Source organism: Phragmites australis, chromosome 17 (assembly GCF_958298935.1).
Source record: "Phragmites australis chromosome 17, lpPhrAust1.1, whole genome shotgun sequence".
Taxonomy (NCBI): domain Eukaryota; kingdom Viridiplantae; phylum Streptophyta; class Magnoliopsida; order Poales; family Poaceae; genus Phragmites; species Phragmites australis.
In genome coordinates this window covers 5,337,916-5,346,484 of record NC_084937.1, presented here as the reverse complement: position 1 = coordinate 5,346,484, position 8,569 = coordinate 5,337,916, and the positions used below count along the sequence as shown (strand labels likewise).

At 43.2% G+C, this 8,569-nt stretch overlaps 1 long non-coding RNA gene across 3 annotated transcripts; it reads left to right on the top strand.

The window, feature by feature from the left end:
* The first annotated feature begins 369 nt into the window (after positions 1-369).
* On the top strand, positions 370-5,337 carry LOC133896689 (uncharacterized). Of its 3 annotated transcripts, none has more exons than XR_009905818.1 (7): positions 370-1,156; positions 1,231-1,421; positions 1,496-1,562; positions 1,650-1,717; positions 1,819-1,847; positions 3,742-3,802; positions 5,032-5,337. It is a non-coding gene; the product is annotated as an uncharacterized LOC133896689 (long non-coding RNA). The 3 variants fall into 3 exon arrangements; XR_009905817.1 differs by having other exon boundaries at positions 4,417-5,337; XR_009905816.1 differs by having other exon boundaries at positions 3,742-5,337.
* Positions 5,338-8,569: the final 3,232 nt, after the last annotated feature.

Sequence of the window (8,569 nt, the reverse complement as noted above, 5' to 3'; positions counted from 1 at the left end):
TTGATGGGGAAGTCTAAAAGGGAGTGTGCGGGATTGGGTGAGGAGTAGATTTTTTTTAGCTTCCTGTGCCCAGTAAAAAAAGGGAAATGATTTCTTGATTCTCAGGTGAGAGCTTCTTGAGAAATCACTGTTTGGTAGAGCTCCTCAGATTGTTTTGGAGAATCTGGGTTGGGAGCTCTACCAAAAAGACCATAACAAATGGCGACAAACAAATTAGACTTTTTATTGAAAAATATACTTACCTAATAATTTGACTTGTTACCCACTCTATCTATACTAGAGTAATCTCTACTACTTAAAACATTGCTAATGAATTCATTTGTCTGCCCGCGCCCTTTGTCCATCCGCTTGTCTGCCCCTTCGTTCGCTTATTCCCCTCATGTGCTGACAAGTGTGCATCTCCTCACAACAGAATGTCACCACCATCACTCGAGCATGTGATCCCAATGGCCTCGCTCCTTCCTTCCCCAAAATCTACACTCAACCAAATTGCCAAACTTCGTCGCCCTCAATCACCGTGCAACCCTCCCTCTTCGCCGTCGTTGTTGCCAACCTCCTCGCCACGTGCTCCTATGACCACTCCTACCTCAGCTTCTCGCACTGCCTCACCATCTAGTCCCACCGTGTTTCGCACTTCCTCTAGGTGCGGCAGTGTTGGTCCTTCACGATCATGCTCCAATCCTGAGTCACCGGTGTACTCACCGTCGACATCCACCCTGCCACCATCATCATCGACCTCCTCTCTCCCCGCATGCTCTGTGACCCCACCTGCGTCCCCGCCTCTCGCACTCCTTGCCATCCAGGCCCGCCATCACCGCACCAGCATCCTGATCTGTAGCTGCACTGGCATCCCCATCTATGTTCATCCCCAGTGGCCACACCCAATGTGCGCTGCTAGGCTTGTCCCTAGCACGTTGAGGCAACTGGGATCAGAAACTAGGAGGGAGACGAGATGGAGATCAGGGAAGATGGAGCCAAGAGGAGCACTCTATAGATCTGGTGCCCTCAGCCACCGTCGCCGCCAACCGATGACCTCTTGCCTCCGTCCTTCATTGCGAAATGGTGGTGCTGCTCCTGTCTCCAACGATGGACAGCGCTATCCATCGGCTGGAGCGGAGAGGTCTGCTGGGGCAGCAATGGAGTCATGAAGGACCAGGTAAATCGCTCGATTTGATTAACAACTACACAATCCCTCCAAGTTCTCGTGGTCTCAGCAGTTGGTGCTTGCAGTGTCTTACCTGGCTTGGGGACGATTGATTCATGATGATCCACAACCCACTCTCGCCGCTGAGAATCCCATTGGACAGAGAACACGTTGGCCGCTTAGATTTGGAAGATCCATCATGCCTGCGAGGGGAGAATCGTTGGATGGATTTATGCATGGTCTGGAATGACCTGTGCTCGGTGTCCATGTTGGCTTGGTAAGCGTTTCCACCTGTGCAATTCAGCTGCTGCCCCCTTCTCATGACTGCATCTTGATTGCATTTTCCATTAGGCAAGGAGGCAAAGGATCAATGTGAGCATTCGGATTGCACAAAGCACTGGTCCCTGTTTGTGATAAGGTTAAATTACTACTAATGCTTGAGTTATTTGTAGCATCTTCTTAATGCATTGGCTATCCTTGAGAAGAAAAAGTTCTTTCTGTGCAGGTTACTATAAAGACTCTCATTCTAGATTAGCTAACCAATTATGAGGGTCCTTGCCAAACCAAGTTTAGGTAAACCAAAGTAAACGATATCTAAATGCACAATATATTTTCTTAGTTCGGATATGATGTTATTTTTTTTTTTGTTTTTGCATTGACAATTAAAAATGAAGAACGGAGGATACTATTTCTAGCCTGAAAGGTGTGTGTGCTTCTCTCTATTTACATGTATATGTTTGTTCTGTTTCCAATTAAATAGTTCAGACGTGTTCGCATAGAGTTGTAGACTAATTAAATAAGTAGTACGAAGTTTGTATCGTCGATACATGATTGTGTAGTGGATGCTCTGAGTAATTTTTCTTTTTGCTGTTTGCATCTACAAGGTGTCTGTGCTAAATAATTTAGTTAAGAAAGGAAAAACCCAAGAATGGACTGATACTTAAACCTACTTAAGTGTGGAAATTAGTCTATTCAATGGATCTGCCTTGAACCAATATGCAAGAAGAAATGAACTAAATCTTGATAATTCTTTTGTCTTTACATGTTGTCATTGCGGTTTTTAGATATCAAGTTTAGGATTTAAATTGTGCAGCACCTTCAGATATTTTGTGCATCTGGCATGTAGTTATTCATATTTGAATGCATGTATTTTCCTTTCAGAAGTCAATATATTTGATGGATATTGCAAAATAAATTATTGATGATCTTCTGAAATTATGAGATATGTAGACTGTAATTTTACAACTAAGTTTCTTTTTCAATTATGTCTCTCTTCTGATAGGTTTATATATATCTATATATATATATATATATATATGTATTTATATATAACTAGCTATAGAATATCCTATTCTATGGCCGGACTCAACTCACACATTCAACCCAAGCCGAATGACCCGATCCAACCCATATGCTCAAATTGTGAGTTTTTTTTTCCTATTTTGATCTACAGTTTCGACCCGCGGGATCCGCGCCATGGACAATGGCGCGGATATTGTAGCGCGAACATGGCCAACATCCGCACCATTGTCCATGGCGCGGACCCCTACCTTCACCTCCAGCTACGAGCCCTGGGGTCCGCGCCATGGACAATGGTGCGGATAGTGTAGCGCGAACACGGCCAACACCCGCGCCATTGTCCATGGCGCGGACCCGCCTTCCCCTCCACTTTTGAGCCCTGGGGTCCGCACCATGGGCAATGGCGCGGAACGCGTCCCGTACCCTGGCTACAAAATAACCTATATTATAGCTAGCTACATATTATACTTGTTCTATATATATATATATAACAATGTTTATCAATTTGATATAGCAGTTTTAGGGTATGCCACTCATTTGAGTTGAGTTTAATGATTCAACGGAAGACCTTTATGATCCATGGTGAAATTTGTTTAGAATTGTAGTTCGATTTTGCTAGCTTGACCTGTGTTAGGATTGAATGGCTAAACTGTGCATATAAGGTTAGCCAAGGCTCTTTGTTGAGGGAAAGAATTTGTGTCCTAGTATTGTCTTCTAGAAGTAGGGAAATTGCAAACCAGACTCAACGAAATGCATATGACATCTTTTCTACACTTGCATGTTAATTGCCGTTTTCCCATGTGCCAATTTGTTTTAAAATGTAGTTAACTCATGCCTTAATCTCCTTCTTTGCATTCCAGGCATAGGCATTAATTTTATTCCTAAAAATTAAGTGATCTTTTATATAACTAAAGGGCAACATTTTCAGCAGTGCTACTAAATACCAAGAAGTGGCACAGTTCTACCCTTTAGTTCTGTAAAAGATTACTTAAAATTTTAGGAACTTTGTTGTATGGTAGATGTTGTATCAACAAACTTCCTTCCTGCTTGAAGAAACAAGCGAGGTGGCAAGCTGCTGCAACATTGCTCTTGCTCAGAAGATGCAAGACATTGCCTCCACTGACATTTGCAGAGCATGCTGTCACTGATTGAACACTCACACCTTCTCAATGCATTTGCATGTTTGACACATACACTACTACAATCTAAAAAGAGGGCATACCCAGTGCTAGAGGCTCCCACATATTGTGTGGTTTGGGAAAGGGTATTTCTAGCAGCCTTACTCCTTCTTTTTGCAGAGAGGCTAATGCAAACCCAAGACCTCAAGACACAAGTGGAGACACTCTACCATTGAGACAGGTCTGCCCTTCACCTACACTCCTAAAGTTGGATGCAGATGTATTTGAGATAGCTACTTATTTTGAAGTTTGATTATTCAAATAGTTAAACTTCTAGAGTGGCATATTTACAAGATGTTTTATAAAATTCCTTCCCATGCGAACCATGGCCCACCTCCTTGGACCGCTTCATCCATTCTCAATAGCTCCACATGGGAAGCAAATGACGGGTAAGCATGCAGCATTGCTGCATCTCTTACCCTCTCGCTCAGCCTGACATCTATTGCCCTCACACTCACGTTCAACAGCCCTTCTCCCTCCTGTTCTATGATGGTGACTTACGTGCAGTAAGGTAAGACATTAGTGATGCACACCAGGTACTTGACTAAACTACCCATCTAGGATGCAGTCTCAATTTTTTATTTGTTACTAATCTTCTCCCTGACACGGTTGATCAATCCATTCAATCTAGATTGAACACAACTTCATCCCATGGCATCATCTATAGATTTGTGGGTGGCTGCTTCTATCATTCATGCTATTTCTATGCAAGATTTTTCGCACTTCCTTTTTGATGAATATTTACACTCACCTTAACTTGTTAATTTATAACTATTGTTGTATTCTACATTGCAGGTTGAATTTCATTGACTTCTGAAGCTAAACTAAAGTGGTGTATTTGCCAAAGTGTTGTGATATGCAAATTGCATCTTTTAGGCAATTCCCTCTTAGCATTGTGCTATACTTAACTAGTTTATGATACTAAAGTTGTTTGATCAATCATAATGCCTTGGTTCATCTGATATCCTTGCGGCATTTGTTTCTTTAATTTCTATTTCTATTTTTCCATCTCAAAATAATAGTTTGCTTGCAGCGGCTTATGAGAAGTGAAAATATATGGTGCACAGACACAAACCTAACTTCTTTTATTTCAAATTGTATCTTTCAGTTTTTGGGCCTACTCGTGGGGGCAATTTGAGTTTAGTGACAAAATAGTTGATATTCAGACTTCACACTTTGCTGTGTTTCGTGGGTTCAGTCAGTATTTGGAAAAATACTTGGTTTAAACCTAATGTGTTCAAACATAGTTTTTGGTTGACAATAAATATCGTACATTCCGATTTTGTATTCTAATTAATAACATAATCAAATAATTTCTCGCCCTTCACGCATGCAATTTAAGTACATGGAGCATGTGCAAGTTGCTGTTGCATTTGAGCGCTTGTTGTTGTTATTTTTGTTGATATGCAGGTTTGTGTGGGCAGTGTTGGTTGTTCAACAAGTTAGGGGCACAAAACCTGGCCATGGACAAGCTTGAATTGTGCAGTTTGAATGTGCTGATGGGCAAGACACCATAGTAGTGGTGATTAGCGTGATGGTAGCACCATTATTAGTGTCTGGCCTACTGATGTTGTGGGAGCCATGGATGTGGCAGCCGCCCTCATCCATGTTTTCATTCGTGAACGATGATACAAATTGAATAAGGGGACCAGTTTATTTAGAAGGTGGTTTTTCTATTGTGAACTGCAAACAATTCTATATATAATCAAAGATAGCCTGCACATATTCGATGAAATTTCTATGTCGATCATCCGTTGTGTGGGGGAAAGTTCTGATAGCTAAATCAAGTTTCAACGTGCGAAGTAAAGTCAGAATTTACTTAATATATGCTGATTAGTTTGTTGATTCTCGATTGCTCCAATCTTTATTCTTGTTATGCAAAGTCCCTTAGAAACTATGAAAAGATACACAACTTTATATGCTAGAAATTATGGTCTATAGCTTTGTTCAATCTTTATTCTTGCTCCAATCTTCATTCGTGCTTAGTGTAAGTAGACAACTTTAAATGCTAGAAAGCTATTGCAATCCAAGCCATATGCGATTAACATAAGGATTTGTCTTTTGTCATTTGGAATTGTATTGAAAGTGCCAAGATTGTGAAAAGTTTCACAATGAGAATAGTATTTTTTAGGATGGATCTTCCTTCCACACTATTTGTAAATATTTGTTCCACAATTATCAAACCAAAAGGTTGAACTAAATGAGTTTTATACCAATGTAAGGTGGTAAAAAAATTATTTGGTTGAAATGCACACGCAATGCATTAAACATACTCAGTCGATTATATTATCTCGTGAAAATTTTTAATCTTTCGTTGTAACGTATGGATATTTAATTAAGTATAAAAAACATGAAGTTATTATCTATCACCCTTCCTGCTCCTAAACTCCTATCACGCGATCCGGCTGAAACTTCAGACCCGTCGCGTCACCCATCCTCCTTCCTCCTCGTGGCTTTATCCGGCTGAAATTTTGGACGTGCTCCCTCTCCCCCAGAACCAGATCCTCTAACTTAGAAGAGGTAAATCATCTGTGAACAGTAGCTGTGACTTACTCACAATACAATACAATACTACTACAGTAGAGGGAACAGAACCGCTGCAGGCCCCTCATTATAGTAAGATCAGTATAATAATTCATGAACAATAATTATACAGGATCGCTATAATATTCCATAAATTACTATTCACTCTCTATCGAATCACCATTTATTCTATTGGCCATTTATTCTATTGATGGCCATGCAGAACTATACTTGTTACCGCTGCTGATGGCCACGCGGGACAAGTATAGTTCTGCGATGGCACGGCTCGGTGGGAGGTGGAACCGGCCGTGACAACGGTGAGCTCCAGACCTTAATGGACCCAGGACGTTCATTGCTAAATTTTTGCCCAAGTCGGGTGAGATGCTCCCTCCTATGTGATGTGTTTTGTTCCTCCCGAAACACTAGCAAGGAGCAGGGAGTTGCCAGAATCTATCACAGGCAAGTTTGTACCATTCTTCCTTGTTGCGTGTACCCCTACAAGATGTTTGATGAAATGCCTCAATTTCTCTGGAAAAGAGGCACATACATGTTCTTGAGGTAATTGCCAACCTCTGTAATCCATCTAATCTGTGCGGATTATTCAGACCGAAGTTCACTCTTGAAGTAACTCTAGCCTTGTGGTAATGGAAGTAGTTAAGTTCACCTATAGCTTTTTAGATGAATGAGAAAATACCTGTAAGGATATCGAATGATGTTTCCACTCTTTTTCTCAGATCTTGAGGTTTGTTCTGTTTCAAGGTGTCAAAAAGCACATTCCTTTGTTGCTGTATTTGTCTGAATAATCTCAAATTTGATGTTGTCAATTTGGCGAGCTCTCCCTCCCCCCTCTCTCCACTCCACTCCACTCCTTGCCCCTTCTTTCTAATCCAATTTTTGGATCATTGGTCCCTACAGCTCTACTCCACCTAGTACTAATTGAGCGCTCCGGGTTTTGAGAATACAATAGCTGTCATGGATTACCGGCAATTCTCACCGCCGGCGAGCTCGGAGTTCACGCACTCAAGTTCATGATGAACACAACGAATTGGTAAAGCAGAAAACGGCTGCTTTTTTTCTTGTATATTGCTCATCTATTTAACGGAAAACCTAGAGCTAAATCGACAGCTCAACTACCCTGAATGCGCAGCACGACCGCATGGTGATCGTGCCATCCCACACCACTACCTTGCCGCACATGACCTTGAGCACAACTGCATGAACAGGCATGCGTGGAGCGCTGCTACAAACGCGCACAGCCGCAGCTAGACTGAAGCCGTGCTCAACGACTAACTGAAAAACAGAGAAGATGCGAAAACAAACTGAAGAACAACGGAAACAACCGAAAATGACGGTGAGGCACTGGAGTATGTGTAACATTTCTCCCCCCTAGTCCTTGCCGCACTCACTGATCTTCTGGACACCGATCAGAGTACGCAGCTCCTAGAAGCGTACGCGCCCAAGTGACTTTGTCAGAACATCGGCCAACTGGTTCTCTGTTGAAGTATGCCTGAGGATGATCTTCGTCCCATCAATGCACTCCCGAATGTAGTGGAATCGCGTATCAATATGTTTGCTTCGGTCGTGGAAGATGGGGTTTTTGCTGAGGGCGATGGCGGACTGATTGTGCACCTTGAGCTCTGACGCTCTGGACTCAATGCCGACCATGTCAGTCACAAGCCAAGTCAGCCAGACGCCTTGGCAAGCTGCAGTGGTTGCTGCAATGTACTTTGCCTCACACGAGGACAGAGCCACCACCTTCTGCTTGGAAGATTGCCAGGTGACAGGGTTGCTGCCGAGGAAGAAGATGATGCCGCTCGTGCTCTTGCACGTGTCAATGTCGCCTGCCATGTCGACGTCGCTGAACCCGACAAGCTGTGCTTGCCCTTCCTCCTTCCTAGTGAAGCGAAGACCATAATCACGCATTCCAACCACGTACCGAAGCACGCACTTCACCGTGTTGAGATGATCCTCATGGGGTTGCTCCATGAACCAGCTTAGATACCCCACTGCGTAGGCGAGGTCTGGCCATGTATGCACCAAGTAGCGCAATCCGTCGATGATGAGCCTGTACTCCGTGGTGTTCACCAACGGCTTGGTGCTCTCCTTGCTTAGCTTGAGCCTTGGTTCCATCAGCGTCAGACTGGGGTTGTAGGAACTCATGCTGCTTCGCTCCAGCAGTTTGCCTGCATAAGCGGATTGGCAGAGCGTGAAGCCTCCTGGCCCTTGGTTCACTTCGATCCCAAGGTAGTACGACAATAGCCCGAGGTTGCTCATCAGGAACTTCTTCTTCATCTCAGTCTTAAACGTAACAATCTTGGTGCTGCTGGTGCCGGTGATAACCAGGTCGTCGACATAGACGCCGACAACCAACCGCGACGTACCTCTGCTGCGCATGTAGATGTCGCGCTCGAAGTTGCTCCTCTGG